The sequence below is a fragment of the Limulus polyphemus genome, unplaced genomic scaffold (assembly GCF_000517525.1).
Source record: "Limulus polyphemus unplaced genomic scaffold, Limulus_polyphemus-2.1.2 Scaffold418, whole genome shotgun sequence".
NCBI lineage: Eukaryota > Metazoa > Arthropoda > Merostomata > Xiphosura > Limulidae > Limulus > Limulus polyphemus.
Genome location: NW_013666028.1, coordinates 60,169 through 79,618, shown reverse-complemented (window position 1 = coordinate 79,618; position 19,450 = coordinate 60,169). Strand labels below are relative to the sequence as shown.

Below are 19,450 nucleotides of genomic sequence, written 5' to 3'. Positions count from 1 at the left end.
TTCGTGGTCAGAGATTAAATTAGGGAGTAACAGTTCGGAACGACAATCCACCTTTTCGGAATGCAAGCCATTAGCATTCCCGATCTTCTGATAGGAATGGCAAATTGGATTACAAAGGGAAGTTCCATCTCTTTCAAAATTCCAATTTAACCACTGGTCGCAGCGACACTGTGATAGTATAATTATACTTTTGTATTGGTTATATAATTAGACACCCTATCATACCTTCACTATTAAAATTCCAAAGACTCATTTCTTCAGGGTGTCTCTTTAGTCAAGTAGTAACTCAGAAACTTTATATTTCTAAATTTTCTAGTGGATTCTCTTAACAGAGGAAATAGATATGTTTTTTTTACAATTCCAAACCTTCATAAACTTGATGTCCTTCAGAATGCTGCCTTACAGATTTATGTTGTTACGACAGCGGAAGTCACGTGACGCTAGTATCACGTCATTGACTTCTAGAAATATCCTGTTCCTTCATGAATGCTCTTGCGTTTACTAGATATGCAGTAGTCTTGTATATATAAGACGGTCACAACGTGACGGCAACAATGTGTAATTGAACTGCGGACAGGGTATTGTTGAGTTGAGCACGTGAGACGTTCGTTGTGAATTATAGCGTTTGTTATAGCGCGACTGTTGAAATTAAGTGTATCGCAAAGTTGTATTCAGAAAGAATAAACCAGTTTTATTTAAGAAAGGACTTGTATCGGTAAAGTTTCTTCGGAAAGAATTTTTACGGAAAATTAACTAACGAACGGAGGCGTAACAATGTCGATACATTCAAACATATACCCACCTACCATACTTCTTCTTTGTTAATTCTGGCTTCTGAGACTTCTTAAGGTCCTTTGCAGACAATGTTTTATGAGTCAATATGGTTTCAATTCTTTGTGATTTTCTGTGAAAAAGTTTGCAGTATTGAAAGCCTTGAACATGAAAAGTGGAACAAGAGCCTTCTTCCACTTCCGTTTACTTATACTAAAAATACTCTTTCCCATTTTTTTACATAGCACCTCTTTTTTCACAACTTACCTTGAAACCTTTGGTTGACACCTTTGCAATGTTCCCGTAAAACATCACTTTCTTTACTCGACCTCACGATGCGGTTTCACTTCCTGATGACCAGGTTTCAGGAATTCCGTGTCAAGCCATTCTTCTTGGAAAACAGCCTGTGTCTTTTATGTTCAACACCTGATGAATTTGTTCAAATATTATCTTTGTAGCCAGATTTCATGTATTATTGTTTTGGTCTCCTATCTTGACAAGTGATTCGTTTCTGATTCTTGGTGATATTAGAAATCCTGGTAATGAATTGATATATAGGGCTGTTAATATGATTCTGTCTTTCACTTCTCCATGTTTGAAAAATCGATAACATAGTACTGTCATGTCTCCAGTACATTTCGGAATGTGTTAAAATTACACTATATAATAGGGCACGCTTCCTCTGTTGCACCTTTTGAAAGAAATGAGCACACCTTTGTTGTTTTCCCTATTTATGCTCATGCACATTGTTCCTTAAACTCTCTTTATTCAGGTTTACTTTAACAACTCTTTGTTAGTTGGTGTTCATGTATTTAACTTTGTGATCCAAAATGTTATTACATTTTCCTCTTCTTTGAATGCAGTGATAATTCCTTTTGATTAATATTTCCTCCTGTCTTGTTTGAATGCTGGTACTGGTCTACATAAATACATCTAGGTTATATATATATACCATCCGCCACCCCAAAAAAAGAATAGGACATATCATGATTCAACTAGTTGACTAATGATCACATTCTACTGCTGTAAATTGGCAAAAGCATAGCTTTTTTTTATAGTTTATTGTTAGTATAATCACGAGTATGTATCTAGAATGGACTCATTTAATAGAAATTGATAATTTAGTTAAAAAATTTGTGGAGATAACATTATGGTGCATATTGCCCTAGAGAACTGTTTTGTGAAGAGAAATTTACGGTACAGATTGTCTTAGTGAACCAACTTGTGAAGATAAACTTATGGTACAGATTGTCTCAGTGAACCAACATGTGAAGATAAACTTATGGTACAGATTGTCTCAGTGAACCAACGTGTGAAGATAAACTTATAGTACAGATTGTCTCAGTGAACCAATTTGTAAAGATAAACTTATGGTACAGATTGTCTTAGTGAACCACCTTGTGAATATAAACTTATAGTACAGATTATCTCAGTGTTCTGATACTTTCAACACAGACAACTCATCTTTCAACAAATGAGTTGCGACTATTTTCAGCTTATGTGAAAAGTGAAAACAAGAACATTTAATGTAAACCGAAAGTACAGTTTCAGTGAACCTACAGGTAAGGTCGTGGTTCACTGTTGACAGTATGCTTTTAAAGAGACTTTTTGAACTACGCTTGGTAGGCTGTACATTAAACGAAACTTGCATAAAACGCTCAATCACTTTAGTAGATTTTCCACAGTTTAAGCTGCCTGGGGTGATATTATGTTTTACATTTAGTTCTACGTTATGAAATCTTTCTATTGACTTTGACATTGATTTTGTTCTTTCCACAACACACTAACTGTATCTCTACCTAAAAATCAAAGTTTCTTTCAAGACGATGATGTGACTGCCCACAGTAATCATGTCGTTCCTGAATGGCTCATTGAAGATAACATGGGCTTTGTTTCTCTCTTGATCGTTACAATCTGCAAATCTCGACATAAATCAAGATTTGTGTAGTTAATTTTACTGAAGCACTTGGATCTATACACTTCTGGCAACCAGATATTGTCGACTCAATTTGAAGAAGATTCTATTGCATATCAGGATTAAATTATCATTGATCAAGTCTGAGTATCTTTTCATAACTAATGTTACGCTGACTTTTAGCTATTAATATCTTAAGAAACAGACCAACTGAATATTGACTTGGTTTTCAAACACCTTTCCAAAGCAGTATAAAAGTAATTCTATAGATATTTTATAGTTTGAAAGTTTTGAAATGGGTTCTTTCATAACCTGAATTAACTGTTTACTGGCTTTAATAACGATAAAGCTTTTTATCCGTCATATACTACTGACTATATACAATTGAATGCAATGGCTCAAGTTAAACAAGTTGATTATTCAGCTATTTATCAAAATGCCATAATAAAGAATATTTAAGTTAGACATGGTTTAATTTATAACTTGTTTATTGTTTAATTATGTTTCCAATGTGTTACGATATTTGGCATGAATGTTGGCCAAAAGATACTGGTACAAGAGTAAGACATAATGTAGAAGACTCCAAAGTGGTATGTATATCACAAAACTCTTTTTGTGTATTTTAAATATTACTAGTATGATAATAATTTTAATAACTATATCCCCTGGTAGTGGTTTTTGTGTTGTTGTTGTTTTCTAAATCAATAAAGTAACAGAAGAAAAAAACTTATAATTATAAATGGATTCGATGGTATGAACATATTTTAAGAAACGCTATGTAGGTGAGTTAATTACACTTTATATAAACAATGTTCCATGTTTCACGCTGCAATCTCAACTATCCCCTTTGTGTCAATTATGCTCCATCTGATTGTCATTATTGCACACTGTTGCCTGGCCTAGAATTTCCAGTGAACAAACTTCTTCACAAGATGGTCTATCTTAGACGTCATATCTTGACAAACTTTCCACTATAGGTAGACGTTTCAAGAGAACAAGGACGTAAAAGTAAATTGGAGCTAAATCAAAGAACTTGACATATATATATATATATATGATTGAATGGAATACCAATGATTTCAGTTTCTTTCGTCATACCCTTCTTATGAAAATAATCATTGATGTTGAGATGTGACCCAAACTTGTGATTTTTTTTTAGCTTATGCACCTAGGCTTTGGGGGGTTCTCTTTTATAACCATAGCTTTCATTTTATAGACGAAGGCGTTGCTCTAGCACATGCAAACCGTTCGCTCTGTAATATGGTGTAATTTTTGGGACAGTTTCTAAGATTAAGTAATAGTATTCGTCATGGAGAAAAACTTACAAAAAATGATTAGAGTTTTTTATGCAAGCTTTCGGCTGTAACATGCAGAAATCTTCATCGAGTTGAAAAGTTTTGTGGTTTATATTTTTTAAAAACCTAGTACTGACTGCATATGCTTGAAAGTGATAAAGGTGTATAAATGACAAAATACTCTAGAGTAAAAAAAGAACATGGCTATTATTTTTATCATTAAGTTGACCTGAAAGAGAATGCAGGACACAGCGAAAAGCTTGCATAAAAATCCCAAGTGGGTGTATTTTCTTGCAAATATTTTCTTCATAATCATTTGGGTGCTTTATGAGTCTGGAATAATGTATTATTTGGTATTTTTCAGTCATACAATATTTTTTATTAGGTAATGAACAAACTATTTAACAAGTAATAATACCTTGACCATCCCTTCAAATAGAGTCTACCGATTCTAAGATAACTGGGATTTCGTTAGTTTTGTTTATTTGACAGATGTTAATGCCAATATTCTGTAAATGCTCAACACATTTTCGGAGGAATTATTTTAAAAACAGTAGCAAGGAATGTAGCATGTTTATAAAGTGATACTCATGTGACTGACTATACAGTATAACCCAAAAGACGTGCATTTGGCGTAAATGTTTTATTACAACCAATTTACTCAATAATATTTTGTATCAGTGAAAACTATACAATCAAAAGTCAACATTTACACCTTTGAGGTAAGTATTAATATCAAACTTGTAATTTAGTCCATTGTATAATAAGATTATGAGACTCACTAAAATATGGGTAACACGTGAAGTATCAAACTTACTATTAAGTATCTTTTTCACAAGATAATTAAATATTATTAATTTAAAAAGGAGAATAGGGATCGTCAAAAAAGTATTGAAACAAGTTGAATCAAAATGTGTGAATGTATGAAAAATAACATACAGGTCAATGACCTACTAACAAGCTATAAATACTTTGGCTATTGTCTTGTAATTCACTCCTGAGTATGACGTTGTAACGTCGAAACATGTAAAGTCGTCAACTTTTTGAAGGCCATAGATAGGCCTAAATAAAATGTTTTTAATTGTGTACCAGTTTAACGTTGAATATTATTTATGATTTTAACTTTATACACAAGTGCCAAAATACTATAATTGCAAATATTATGCTTTCAAGCCTATAACTAAGGACTCTAAAAAAGGAAACAAACTACAAACTAAGCTGGAAATAGTGTTTAGATTATTTTCTCAAGCTACAAATCTCTATTATTCCAAAATACGCGTAATACGCTTTTTGACAAATTCTTTAATGTTTTGCCTTTGTTTCTTTACAACAAATTTACCACAAATATAACAGAATATGTTTGGTCATTTACACAACCTCTTGTTGTCATAGCGACAAATAAATAATATTGAAAATAAAAGTCGAAGTACACGCACAAACAAATACTATCCATAAATGACACATCATGCGGCCTATTAACCGTTTATATACTAGCGGTATGTTTCTCGTGGATTATAGAACGATCGATAAGAGTCTCACGTCGCGATTGGTCTAAAGAAATCTATAGCCAGTGGTTGTCAACATTTTAAGCATAACAAAATGTGACCCGATTTCAATTAAAATGATTCACTTATGTAAAAGTACATATAACGTTTTGTGAAAAATATGTCCGTGATGGAGAAAAATAGATATCATTTTCGGATTCAACGTACAGGAATTACTGTAGAACATGTAAACATTTCAAGATAATAAAACCATCGCAGGCCTGTGCAATCTAAGGCCACTAACAAGGGCCTATTTGGCAGAATACCTTTTCTTATTTTTGAAGTTGCATTAGAGAGAGAAAGTTCATAACTTAATTCATAAAACTAGTACATTATTTTGGGGTATTTAGCCAAGTCTGGTGCTACTCTGTAATAAAAGAGTTATTGTGGTTTATATAGAGGATATAGGGTTAATAAACTGAATCTGAACCCTCAAGGTAGCAAGTGAATTTCTGGTTAATTAAATAAATACAGAATCTTCATGTAACAACTGGATTTATTGTTTAAATACTAAACCTATACAAACCCATACAGTCAGAGAACTTACTTTATTCTTAATTTTCTAACCTCTTGCTTAATTTTAAATAGACGTAAGTCTTCTGCACTGTATGCGTCCCTTAAAACATACACGACTATCTAGTTATCTTGTAGATTATATTGTTACGACAGCGGTAGTCACGTGACCCTGGTAACACGTCATGATATTCTTGAAGGATCGGGGAACATCACGAATAATCCAGTATGTGCTAGGCGCCCTCTATTCCTGTATATAAGTGCGCCGGTTAACGTGAGACGAATAAAATCGGAATTGAATTGCAGACAGGCAGAGATAAAGATCGACAATTGAGTCAAGTGCGGTAGCGATCGTAAGTAAGTGCGTGAATCATTGTGAATTATAGCGTGTGCTTAAAGTGACTGTGGAAATTAAGTGTATTACAAAGTTGAATTGAGAAAGAATAAACTAGTTTTATTTAAGAAAGGACTTGTGTCGCTAAAGTTTCATCCAAAAGAAATTATACGGGAAATTAACAAACGACCAGAGGCGTAACAATATGTATCTTCAACAAAGACAATCAAAAAATATCATCGTGTAGGATTAAGATAAAAAACTGAACTTTGTCGTCTAGTAATCTTACATGAGTGTTTATTGTTTTGTTTTTATACGTAGGTTTTGAAGAATACCAAAAAGAAGGATAATACATTGTATTACTTTCCTCTTTGAGTAATTACAATTTTTCTGGCTCATCTCTTCACCATTAACAAAACTTTTTGATATCTCCGTTTAACAAAGAATACAAAAACTACAAAATTGATTAAGGCATGACCTTGACAACACTTGGATACACAGCTTCAAGCAAAATTTTGAACGTGAAGCTAAGAAGCACATATGAAATAGATTTGTTTGCTTATTTTGTTATTAAGCACAAAATTACATGGATTATCTGTGCTGTGCCTACCACGGGTATTGAAACCCGATTTTAGCATTAGAAGCCTTAGAATTACTACCGAATTACGAGAGGAAGGGAGGAGGGGCTTTTAAAAAAGTATAAAAACAATATTATTGTGAATGCTATCAGCGGGTATTTAAACAAGTTGAAGAGTAAAAAAAAAACCAGTGTGATTAATCTTTTCCTACTTTTACATTATTTGTATTTATGCTGGTAAATTATATTCGCACATTTAGTAATTACATTCATAGATCAAAAAAGTCTAGTGTGGTATATTATAGAATATTATGAATAAATTTACCTTCTCGAAATGATTACTGGTGCTGTAACTAAAGTACAGGAAAAATTACATAAATATATAAAATCCAACTAACCTTGTTTATTCTAATATTTTTGGTTTTACAAAATATGCTAAAACTGAATGACAAATCATAAAGAAAAACAACTACAATATCCATCCATGTTTTTGTATATTACAAATAAAAATTGATTGTAACTTAGTAATACCATCAGAAAAATCCTTCAGCAAACATGTAAGTGATAAGGAGTAACATTAAGCCTATATTATTAAAATGACTAATTTAATATTAAATATATGTTTAGCTACAAAAAGTTTCTATTGCCTGGAAACCTTTAAATTATACTTATTGTACACGCTTTTTATATTTTATTTAACCCTAAAATCATGAGTCGATCGGACAGAAAGTTCCATGTTTTAGTGGCAAGTTTGAACAAGACAAAACCCAATTGACGAATTTCTCAAATAAAACTTTGTATAAATTTATGGTTCGATCTTTTATTTTGAAAAACATAATGAAACTCCCAAAATGTTGTTTTGTGTAGTCTTCTCAAAGCAGGAATACTTTTGTTCAGTTACATTACAGTTTGATCTTGATTTGTACTGTAAGAATAGTTTTCAACATGTTCATGGCATCTGGGACACTCTTCAAACTTAGTATAAAAATAAATAAATGTTCTTCAATTAATAATTATGACTTTCGGTGGTTGAGGTCTGATCAATCATATTTAATTGTCAATCATTAAACGATTCTGGTTTGGTTTGGTTTGAATTTCGCGCAAAACTACACGACGGAGGGCTATCTGTGTTACCCATCTCCAATTTGGCAGTGAAAGACTAGAGGAAAGGCAGCTAGAATTCACCACCCACCGCCAACTCTTGAGCTACTCGTTAACCGACAAATGGTGGGATTGACCGTCACATTTTAACACCCCCACGGCTGAAAGGGCGAGCATGTTTGGTGGGACGGGGATTTGAACCCGCGACCCGCAGATTGCGTGTCGAGCGCCCTAACCACCTGGCCATGCCAGTCCATTAAACAATCTAAGACAATGAAAATGTTTTTAACGAGTATGTTATTCTTACTAGTCCTGATTTTTTTTATTGTATTCTTACATATATGGACGACTTCTTTTTGTGTTCGCTTTAACTCGAACACGACCCCATCGGGATTGCGCTCACAGTACTTGCGTTTCATGCACTTGCAACTGAGACCAGTGTTGCCAGTTGGGGAAGGAGGCAGTCGCCCCACCAAAGCCGTAATTGTTTTTTGAAAAATTTATAACGTTTGGTTAATGGGTTATGTTTATGGGTAATTACTAATACTAAGCACAAAGTCGAGACTTCCTTCTTGCTGTTTTTTTTTTTCTCATAACCCTCTGTCTTTTACGTAGTTATTACAATGGATGTATGAACTCTGAAACATGCTACGTCATCAACAGTTCACGCATTTTGTAGAAATTAGGGTTCAACTTTGCTTCTCCTCCCCAAGATGTTACTAAAACGGCATCATTGACCGAGACTTGGGTAAACGTGACTTTCGGACATACTCCCAGTGTATATTGAATAGTTTAGCGCTGAAATAAAGACCTTATACAGGTATATTATTTACAAAAAGAACTGGATTTTCACAGTGACGTAACTACAAAAAATGCCACCCCACCCTCACACACCCCCGCATGAAAAGTAATTGGGCCCTTACATATATTTCCCTATAATTGTAATTACGATTTTGACTGACTGATATTATTAACTTAACAGAATAGTGCAATGGCCCCTTAGTTCAAACTAATTATATTGTATGTCTCTCCCCTTGTGAGTAATTCTTTAGTTTATCAGGCCTTTTGGGTCGAGCCCCCCCCCGCAATTGTGTGCACTGCGAGGGCATACTTTTGCTATAGACTTTCACCAAAATCTTAACACAAATAGGAGGGGGGAGGACTGGTTTTCAAATGAAGATTTCTACAAAAGGAGAGCCAATGTCCATAAAACTTGTACTGTTCAAAAGTTCTAATATTAAATGACCATTAAAGGGCAATTTTAGTGTGATTTTTATCGCTTGCCGGATATTATGATGAACAAAACAGCCATTACTTTCTGTACGCTCAACACCCGGTTGTAGATATAAATAATTTTAAGTTTTCATAATGTTGTCTAAAAGCAAACAACTAAAATACTCAAAAGTCCGGCAGACAATGAAATATAACAATTGAACCAATTCGTGAGAAGTAAAAAATATTACATATGTAATCCTGTGAAACAAATTTTACTACTTAGTAAATACATATGAATTTCATTGTGCTTTATCAACTGATTAATATTAACCACGTCAAATTACTAATAAGGAGTTTCTACCACGTTAATACATTCTGCCAAAGCACAAAGAAAATGATTAAGAAAAGCCATACAAAGATTAAACATGTGACAGAAGATCTGTGAAATCTCAAACAAATGTTGTACACAATTAAAATACGTAATGGAATTATATATACATCTCATTCAACTCCGAAAATTCTAAAAGCAATTTAACACCTAACTACCTACTCTAAACTACAATATTACAGCATGTAAAACATTAGGTAACAATGTGAAAGTCTTGCTCATAGTAAATCTTGTATTTTAACGGTTAATGAAATATATGTGTTTTTATCTCTCTTTATTATCCTATATGTTAAGCCTAGTTTCTGCCATATAATAGAAATGGCATACCATAGTAAATCTTGTATTTTAACGGTTAATGAAATATATGTGTTTTTATCTCTCTTTATTATCCTATATGTTAAGCCTAGTTTCTGCCATATAATAGAAATGGCATACCTTTAAAGTTGAATAACACAAAAGGAAAAGTAACAGATTGGAAATGGATTTTTTTTTATGTCCCAGGTAATTAATTATTCATATTCATTTTTAAGAGGTAACATTAAGATCCAGTTGCACTGCATAAGTTTCCGCATTAGTTGTTATATTATTATTGTTATAAGTTTTCTTAATCATAACATGAGAGTTTCATTAAATATATCCAGTAATTCATCATCATGTATAATTAATATCTATACTGTATAATAAGAGTGGATACTACTGATAATTAAAAGAGAATTTGGACATCTTACAAATAGATCGTACACACCAGAATATCAACTCTTTGACTACAAGTTTACTATAAAATACTAAACCAGTATGTCAAGTGCAGACACTAAATATGGACCTGTAATGCTTCTATCTCATAATTAACTGTCTAGTGTACACTCAAAATTCGATATATTACCACTACATATGCTTTCTTTATATATTTCTCTTAATTCGTCCATAACGATTTCAAACCAGAGTTGTATCAAAATAGCCTTTCAGGCCAATGTTTTGTCTCCCACAAGTCAATGCTTAGGAAACCTTTTGTTCAATATCATAACTTGGCAAGCTTCGTTGGACGATGAGATAAAATAGATAAACTAAAAGAAATTTGAAAACAAGAACAAAAGACATCTGCAATATATGGAATTATTTTTACAAACATTACAGGTATGTTTATTATATCGGATTCCCATTCTTTGTCAGCTTTTGCTCTTCAAACCATAACTTTCTAATTACTAAGGATATTTATTGTATAGAAACTGATAAGTTTGCACACATTAAGCTATTGCTTATTAATTTAGTATTCTGAACGTCGAATGACAGTTGATGTAGCTTTGCTTCTGCTTATTTCATTAAACACTTAGATGAGTACGACAAAGAATGAATATTAGGTTAAGCTGGTGAATAATGGTTACAACAGGAAAAAATGTTTTTGATTTTTAGAAGTGTTTTTTCATATTCTTAAACAAATATAAAAAGAATTAAAATATCTCAAAATGAAATACAAGGAACTCTTAAGCGTTATAGCTTTAAGCATTGTAAGTCCGTAAACTTACAGCTGACCCGCCGATAGACCTAAGGTAAGCATTTGTGACATCAATTTTAGTTATCTGACTCGGGGTTTGCTCAAAAGTACAGCAAATTGCTTACTAGAAAAAAATACAATGTAGTTTTATACAAACAGTGGACGTGGTATAGTTTGATGAGGTCATATATTGAAAGTAGTTTAAATAATTTGAGTCTCTTGAGATCAAGAAAGAACAGGACCATCCTTCGAAATCGTTGTCTACTCTCAAAATCTTCAGGCTTTGGGGGTTTTGTATTACCTTTATGAAATGGACTTACGTTTTTGAGATTATATATATATATATATATATATATGCAACTACATTTTATGAAAAATATAATTTTGCTGGACTTTACAGTAATCTTCATTTATTACGCTTGTTTGTTGAAATTGAAAATTATGTTTTGATCTTGACCCTATCTTTAGGAAGTAGAAAAAAATAGAAAGATATCGTATTATCGCTTTAAATCTAATAACAACATATGCTGAAATATGTGTACATATTATCAGAACATAATCAAGTGTGTATATAAATAAAACTGACTGAAGTACATTACATGGATATTGATCATAGCCTTACTGTCTTCCACACTCAGCAACTTCGATCGATCCTGTTTAAAAATTAAAAAATATACAAAATAAAGTACTACACATTACTTAACATTATCATGAATTTCATAGAACGGTCACATAGAACTTATCAAAGGTTTCTGTAAACTGTATCAGAGTTTATGTTATGTAATATCCCTTTTACCATTATATGACACTCATCGTTACATGAGTGGTTAAAATTCACGTATTTTTTTTACATGACTGGTTATAATTCACGTAATTTTGACGATAGTCTTGAAAAGTTTTCGAAAGATATATTACGGTTGTGACTTTCAGAGGTTTTCTATATATTCTTAAATACTATTTAAACTCTACTTGGCAAGAAACACGTCTGACAATCTATTTTTCATTATATGATAACCATTCTTCTTCCTTATTAAATTACTTAGTGTTTTTTGTGCAATATGATTATGTTTACACTTTAGCGTTATCTGTCCCAATGTTTCAAAAAAAATTGTTGTTGTTTATCGGCAGGTTATCAACTGGATTCACAGGCTTTTTGATCGGTTGTTGTTTTGGATATGTGTGCAAAATTACAAAAGGGCTATCTGTACTAGCTGTCCTTAATTTTGAATTGACAGATTAGAGGGAAGGCAGCTAGTAAACAGCCCCGCCTCCAACATTTGGGCTACTCTATTCGAATAATGATATCTTTTCCTGTCATTCTTATAACGCACACATAGTTCCAAAATGCAAAGCGCGGATTTCAGCAACGGGACGCGAGCCACGAATCCTTAGATTTATAGTCCGGCACGCTAACCACTATGTCTCGCCCCCCCCCCAAAAAAAAAGATGTTTAAGCGAAATAGAAATATTTTTTAAAATGCATTGTTTTACAATTCATATATCTAAAATTTTACGTTCTTGGAAATTACAAAAAGTAGTTTACAGTAAACTAATAACAATTTCAATCTACTTTTAGTTTTTTTTTGGTGAAGTAAGAGATCGCGGTTAATTTTTGTTCATTTGTCATAAATTAATCATAAAAGTACACAGTGGTCTATCTGTGCTACCTATCAAGGGTATTGAAACTCGATTTTTAGCGTTATAAGCCTTCAAATTTAGCGCTGAGTCATTGGGGGTGGGGTGGGGCATCTCATTTAGAGTTGTATTCGTGAAATTTGAAAACTGAACCTAAATAGTAGTTCACTTACTAAATAATTCTAAACTGACAGATGTATTTAAAGAATTATATAGATATATATGAACAGATATAACATGAATGCTTATCAGAAACGTCAAATTACCTAAATGAACGTCAAATGGAAACCACGTTTATCCTTCATAGATTTGTGAAATACTCGCAATGAGTGATTACGCACGAATTCCTAAGGAAGACTTAACAAAAAGTAATAAAATGCAAACACATTTGTTTATTTTAGGAATTCAGCGAAACAAACTGGGGTTCCATGGGTTAGTGTAACAATTCCTTAACATTTGACCTCCTCTCACCACCAGCCTCCAGGGTGCATATGTAGCATACCACCACCTGTCACACATATGTGAACTAAACAATAAATTTAACGGAATGAGACAATATAAGGCAATAATTGAAAAAAAAATCTTATACTGTTGCGGTATTGGAAACAAAGTGTATGAGATTAGTATTTCATTACGCAATTTTTTTTTTTTTTTGGCAGTTTGCGTTTAAGTTAACGCTCCTGAAGAAACTGTAAAGCGAAACGTTGAATGTCTAATTAGATAAAAACAACATTTTGGTGTTATAAAGTCGTTTATTTCTAGTATTAATACGTCTTCTATACACCAATATGCACTACAGAAATTGAATGATTCACAAATGCTGTCAACACTATAGCGTAATTGCTGGATCGCTAAGTAAAATAATGTGTTTGAATTTTAAAAATTTCTTTTGGAAAACATATACATTCACTCAATGCGACTGCTTTACAGAACTATTTAATATTTACTTGGTTTTCATTCGAGATTCACTTGGGTTATTGTTTCCCATTCAAAAACATTACAAAGACACAGGTATAAATATTGCCATCGATCATTTATTATAAGGTGGAAAGTGTTCTTGTTCAAAAACATTTTATTTTGATTTATCCACATTTTTATGTTTTAAGTTTCCCAAGTATTATGGGTATCTCTATAATGATTTATGTTTTATTAAACTCTTGAGTAGATATGATTTAAAAATTTAAGTCGTCTTATTAAATCATTTCTAAACACGCAAAAAAGTTGTTAGAATTTTTCGAAAATATGCTCCATACGAATAATTCATGCGTCAAAGCTCCCAATAACAAATATATGTGATAAAAAAACGATGTTTTTGTCTTGGAATTTAACTTGAGTTATCTTTCTCTCCTTTTAGAGGATTTAAAACAATTTATGGGATTATTAAGATAAATAGCATGTTAACGGAAGTCAAGAAAGAAAACTCATCAATGCCAACTCGAAACGTGAATGTAATATTCTGCGTGATCAGTATAGCTAATTATGAGTGAGATGCATTTTTAATACTAAAATATTTTAAGAACTTCATGTGTATCACATAGCGCCATCTAACGGAAGTACTACTGATGGATTTAAGCGTGCACATCTGCTACCTTTATATAATTCTCAAAAATAAATGTTCATGATCATTGATATAAATAACACTAGATTGGCTAGCCATTACTCATTATCATTGAGGAGCATGTACGCATGCGGTCGCCATTGCTTTGTGCTGAATTTCGAAGTGACACACAATGTAAGATGGCTGAGAGTGACAGTCGTCCGTCTATGTCACAACGCGAAAGAACGAAGGGAACACAGTGTTATGCCATTGGCTGTTACACATACCGTAACTAAGGCGAAGGGTGTTACATTCCACAAGTAAGTAAAGCCTTATTTTTTCTATAATATATTAAGTAACAGTGGGCAACATCGCCGTGGACATAGTGGTGACATCGAACTGGTGTGGATGTTTACATCTAGTTTCAAAGTATATATGCGAGTCTTTTTTTGGAAGGCGTTTCACCTGCACAAGTCGAAATGACAGTTTGACAGCTTTTGATTTGAAATGCTGACAATATTAAGAACTCATATAAGTTGAAATAATCATCTACGACATATTAATGTCGCCTGCTGGCCAGTCTGACTATACAGAGACGCCGTCAAAACATACACTGCCCATAGATACAAGTTCTGTGTACATTCAATTTTGATGTTATCACTGAGTGTCAAGGTAGAAGTTTATTAAATATACCACTTCGCTTAGTGGATGAGAGAGAAATTAGGGTTAATTTGTATGGTTTAAGACAAGTCTAGTCTGATCAGTGACGTTATAACTTATCCGGGAAACATTTCAAACATAGGCCTAATACTGACCCATAGACTCATTATTAGAAGTACATGAGAGATTAAGTGTTTACAGGTGGCCCCTTCCAGTCCAAAATCCTTGAGCTGTCAGTGTCATTATGATAAATAATGTAACTGTGATATATATAGAAGAGTGCTTATAACAGGATGAGCCTAGTTTTATTACAGTATATATGTAAACGCCTTTTGTTACATGTAATTGTAATGTATGTATGAAATAACAGTTAAGTGTATTAGATGAACAAATGCTGCCCCCCCCCCAGTGGCACAGCGGCATGTCTGCGGATTTATAACGCTGGAAATCGGGTTTCGATACCCGTGGTGGGCAGAGCACAGATAGTCCACCGTGTAGCTTTGTGCTTAATTATAAACAAATGTTTCCAGCTTAACTGTTTTGCACATTGCTAATTGTGTATTTGCATGTTCACATGAAAACAAATTACTGCAGAAATGATTTTCACATGAATAAGCAGAATTTGGCTAGCATATGATTATGAATTGTACATTTAATGGTGAAAATTGTTGATTATGCTGTAGATAAATATATTCCTGCAGTGTTCTTGAAACTAATTCACTGTAGTGTACCGTACTCAGTTGGCAAAGTCAGGCCTATGTCCTTGATATTTCTCTACTTAGTCATGTTTGTAGGATTTGTAAAATTATTCTGTGGCATACATTACACACATACATAGTCGGTTTCTGGAGAGAAAAAATTAGGTATTAAGTGAAAATTGGATTTATGTTTTAATCTGTTGGTTTGCTATTATACATGCTGGTAGACTAAAATTATTGCACAATTGTAAATTTATACAAGTTGAAAAAGGACCATTATACACTGTATTGAAGTGTCCATGATGCGCAAATTTATTGGTCGTGAAAATTTGGGTATGTAGATGGTTGAATACGACGCATAGGTACTTACAGCAAATATTGGACGTATATTACGGTATGCAGATAAGATGAAATGATAATAAAAAGTGACACGTCTCATTTGTTTTTAATTATTTAAGTATATACTAATAAATTTAACCTATTTAAGACTTACGACATTATTTGCACATGAAAATTTATATAATTTGTAATTTCATAACTTGTTACATTTTTCTGAAGTCAACATCAGTTAAATATATCAGATCAAATGTAAACACTATTTTCATGCTTTAATCTGCACGTGTCTTGTACTACACTGGTAATACATGATTTTCATGTAAAATAAAATGTTTTGCATAATTAAATAACCTGATTTTGTTATGTCAACATCCAAAGGAGAATCCCACTGTAGATAATGACATTTGTTCTTAATGGCAGAGTGGTTTTGAGAATCACTGTTCTAATGAGAATTTTAGCATTTCATCCAAAAGATTTTGTTGTGATTACAGAATAATAATATTAGTGAAATATCTTAAGCTGTGTTTCACCAAGATGGTAAATTTTCAGTATCATGAGGAATTATTTATTTTTGCTTTACAATAAGATACTAACTGTGTACATGAGTTAAGCAGAAATAAAAACTGGAGAGTTATAGCAAAGTTTTTCCTACACTCAAAGCCTTTAATTATAAAACCTTGCAGAGACCACTTGTGGGGAAGGGGCTCAGATCCAAAAAATCCTAGTAGTAGGTGAAGGGGGGAGAGGAGAACATGGCCATTCGGTCTAGTACAGAATATGTAAATTGTAATACATCATTGATGAAATAGGTGTGATGATTTGTGTTACTTCTTTTGGACTTCACGTTGTTGTTGGTTTTTTTAAGTATTTTTATCAATTTTTGTCACAAGTTATCAAATAAATCCGAATGAATTTTATTATATTTATATCATACATTTTCATAATTATTTCCATCCACTTCAGTTAAGAACGTTAAATGTTTGGAGGTGAAGATACATAAATAACATTTTTCTCCCCCACCACCTCCCCCAAGAAAAGGACAGACGCGCCACCTCTTGTTCATTGGCAAAAACATTTGAGATGTATATTTTTCTGTTACACATAATAAACACCGAGAAAAAAGAACATATTTTAATTTTAAGATTCACCTCTGGGCTAAAATCCAATGCATTATTCATATGACAGGTCAGTTTTGTGAACAATTTTTGTACTCATTTCTGAGTTAAAATCAGATTTAGATCATTTTGGCTTGACAATTTTATTAAAATCAAATAACAATATTATCCAAACGTCTAGTTTAGATGGAAAACGACCATAAGTTTTTAAGTGAGATCGCCTTGCGGGCGTCAGTTCGACTGGCGGGCTTTGAAAGTTCAACACATAGCAGTGGCGGCCGCTTACGCATATCGAAAATCACGTGACTTCCAATTTAGTGTTATTTATATCTATGTTCATAAGCACTGGCATCTTGTGTGAAGAAATAATTTTATGACAAAAGTGAAAATTAGACGACTTACTTATCTATAACTCAAATGTAGGCTTTTCTTTACGAAATTGTTAACCGAAAACATTAGTACTGCATTTTATTAATATACTCTGGACTAAAAACACTTTCTTTAACACACTTAGGTGTAAATATATAGGATTGACATAAATTATTAAATATACTTACTAACGACGTATCTTTCAAAGGATTATACATGATTTGTTTTCTTTGAAGGGGTTGTCTAATTGGCTAACTCCCTGGACAAGACCATCCATTTGTTGATGTTCAAGGCAATAATTCATTAAACTACAAACATATAACAAAATGAATTTTCTTGGTTAAATGCTAAAACTTAAAATTTCAGTTATCGATATTCAGATGAATAGTATTAAAAGTGAAGACTTTTTTTTTGGTTTTCAGAGTTTCATAGCTGTTTTTAAACTTGCAAAGATTTGCATAGTGTGAAATATTTTGTAATGAAGTGTTTATTTGGTGCAAGATAAAAGCATGCATATAAATCGACGTTATTGGACTTTATTATATCACAAATATATAGATACAGATATTTTAAAACATGATTAATAGTCAAAAACAGTAAATGTCCTGCTCACAATCTTTATTGTTGTTTGTCTATTATAGCAAGAGTACCGATAACGGAATTCGAACAATATCGTTACTTAACCTACTTGTCATTAGATCTTAGTATTAGGCCTATTATGTTTTTTAACACTGCATTCTATATCTATATCAAGGGACTAGATATAGAATGCAGTGTTCAAAATATACGCCTAATACTAATGTCTGATGACAAATAAATTGATTATAATCACACTTCGCCAGCTTGAAAAAGAAGTTCACACTGTAACAATACTGTTACGACATCGGGGGTCACGTGACTCTAGTATCACGCCACAAGCTTCTTGAACGTTCACGTCCCTTCCTAAAATATCAGAAGTTTACTAGATCTCGGTATTCTTTTATACATAAGACGGTCACAACGTGATGGCAAGAAGGTAATGAGTAATTGAACTGCAGACAGAGAGAATATTGTTGAGCACGTGAGAAGTTCGTTGTGAATTATAGGTTTGTTATAGAGCGACTGTTGAAATTAAGTGTATCGCAAAATTGTATTCAGAAAGAATAAACCAGTTTTATTTAAGAAAGGACTTGTATCGGTAAAGTTTCTTCGGTAAGAATTTCTACGGAAAATTAACGAACGACCAGAGACGTAACAATACTGTCACTTCTTTCGATACGTTTATCCTACTTAAGTTAAAGTCGTTTGAATCGTATACACTTAAGCATGAAATAAGTCACAGATAAAAAATAAAATTATATAAATGTCCATTTTATCTCTAGTAAAATATAAAAAAGACAATGTTAAACTGCACTTTCGAAAACAGCATCGATAAAGAATTATTTTCCTTAATTTGACATAAATATATTTTATTCACGATTACGTAGATTTGCAAATTTTTTAATTATGTATTATTATTATAGGTTTCTTTGTTTTTAGAGGAAAGCCACATTCGGTTATCTGCTGTGTCTACCACAAGGAATCGAATCCCGGATTTTAACATTGTAAGTCTGTTATCTTAATCGCTGACCCACTAGGATCATTATTTGAGGATATCAGAGACTGGATATCGAAAATGACACTACAATACCAGGTATTCTACAACTTACAAGTTATATGAAAATATACGGTTATATACTCTCACCTATTACAACATCAAAAATGTAAAAAACTTGAAAGTTGAAATCATACTTACTCCTCGCATGCTTGTGAAACATTAATTCTGTACATATTAGACTCTTCTCGTAGCTGATTAACCTGCTTTTTTAACAGCTTCAACCTGCGACATTGTGATCATGAAATGTGTGAAAAAAGACTAGCCTACGAACACATGTACTAGTTATTTTTAACCCCCGCATGTAACATAATCGATATAT

At 32.6% G+C, this 19,450-nt stretch overlaps 1 long non-coding RNA gene across 1 annotated transcript; it reads right to left on the bottom strand.

The window, feature by feature from the left end:
• Positions 1–11,605: 11,605 nt before the first annotated feature.
• On the bottom strand, positions 11,606–19,450 carry LOC111085477. The gene is made up of 3 exons (XR_002610311.1): positions 19,270–19,450; positions 17,684–17,803; positions 11,606–11,798 (listed from the first exon to the last, which is right to left on the bottom strand). It is a non-coding gene; the product is annotated as an uncharacterized LOC111085477 (long non-coding RNA).